A 1,766-nucleotide genomic window follows, 5' to 3' on the forward strand; every position below is an offset into this window, starting at 1 on the left:
CTACTCCTCTAGCATCAAGTCTGCTTGCATGATGCCATGCTTCCCACCATAATGATAATGGACTGAACCTAGGAAAGTAAATTAGCAGCAACTAAATGTTTGCTTTTATAAGAGTTGCCTTAGAGCTGGTTCTCTTACACCAACTGCCTAAGAGTCACGTTCTAAGAAGTGATACCTCCTCTTCTCTTCTGCCATCTGCTCGGAAGCTGCGAAGCAGCATCCATGTGTGAGTGCATCTCCATCCACACTGGCCAGGAGCTCTACTGCCTGGAACATGGCATCCAGCCTGATGGCCAGATGCCATGTGACAAGACCACTAGAGGAGAAGATTCCTTCAACACCTTCTTCAATGATATAGGAACTGGCAAGCATGTGCCTTGGGCAGTGTTCATAGACCTGGAACTCACAGTTATTGAAGTTCCCATTGGTACCTACTGCTAGCTCTTCTACTCTGAGCAGCTCGTCACAGGCACAGAAGATGCTGCCAATAACTACGTCCATGGCCATTACACCATTTGCAAGGAGATCATTGACCTTGTCTTGGACAGAATTTGCAAGCTAGATGACCAGTGCACAGGTCTCCAGGGCTTCTTGGTTTTCCACAGCTTTGGTGGGGGAACTAGCTCTGGGTTCACCTCCCTGGTGATGGAGTAGCTCTCTGTTGATTATGGAAAGAAGTCCAAGCTGGAGTTCTCTATTTACCCAGCTCCCTAGGTTTCGGCTGCTGTGGTTGAGCCCTACAATTCCATCCTTACCACCCATACCACACTGGAGCACTCTAGTTGTACCTTCATGGTAGACAATGAGGTATGATATCTGTTATAGAAACCTTGACATTGAGTGCCCAACCTACACTAACCTCAGCAGGTTGATAGGTTAAACTGTGTCTTCCATCACTGCTTCCCTCAGATTTGATGGGGCCCTGAATCAACATCTGACAGAATTCCAGACCAACCTGGTACCCTGCCCTTGTATCTACTTCCCTCTGCTACTTCTGCCCCTGTCATTTCTGCTATGAAAGCCTACAGTAAGCAGCTTTCTGTAGCAGAGATCATCAATGCCTGCTTTGAGCCAGCCAACAAGATGGTGAAATGTAATCCTTGCCATGGTAAGTACATGGTTTGCTGCCTGCTGTACCATGGTGATGTGGTTCCCAAAGATGTCAATGCTGCCATTGCCACCATCAAGACCAAGCGTACCATCCAGTTTGTGGACTGGTGCCCCACTGGCTTCAAGATTGGCATTAATTACTAGCCTCCCACTGTGGTACCTGGTAGTGACCTGGCCAAGGTCTAGAGAGCTGTGTGCATGCTGAACAACACCACATTGCTGAGGCCTAGGCTCACTTAGATCACAAGTTTTATCTGGTGTATGCCTAGCGTGCATTTGTGCAGTGGTATGTGGGTGAAGGCATGGAGGAGGGGGAGTTATCTGAGGCCTGTGAGAACATGGCTGTCCTAGAGTAGGATTGTGAGGAGGTTGGTGTGGATTCTGTTGAAGGCGAGGGTGAGGAAGAAGGAAAGGAATACTAAATTAAATGCCCCACAAATGTTTCAAAGGGATGTTTATTCTGTTACAACACAGAAAGTTGTGGTCTGATCAGTTAATTTGTATGTGGCAAGGTATGCTTTCATACAGTTATTGACTTATGTTTTAAATATGAGTGATTTGTCAGAGACCCAAGACTCACTGATGGGTTTTAAATAAAATACTCCCTGTTTTAAAAAAAAGAAAGAAAGAAAAGAAAAGAAAAGAAAAGAAAAATG

General features: G+C 45.9%; 1 pseudogene; it reads left to right on the forward strand.

Annotated features, from left to right (window-relative positions):
* Positions 1 to 261: 261 nt before the first annotated feature.
* LOC127696193 (tubulin alpha-1A chain-like) lies at positions 262 to 1,532 on the forward strand (annotated as a pseudogene).
* The last annotated feature ends 234 nt before the right edge of the window (positions 1,533 to 1,766 follow it).

This window comes from Apodemus sylvaticus, chromosome 11, assembly GCF_947179515.1.
Source record: "Apodemus sylvaticus chromosome 11, mApoSyl1.1, whole genome shotgun sequence".
Taxonomy (NCBI): domain Eukaryota; kingdom Metazoa; phylum Chordata; class Mammalia; order Rodentia; family Muridae; genus Apodemus; species Apodemus sylvaticus.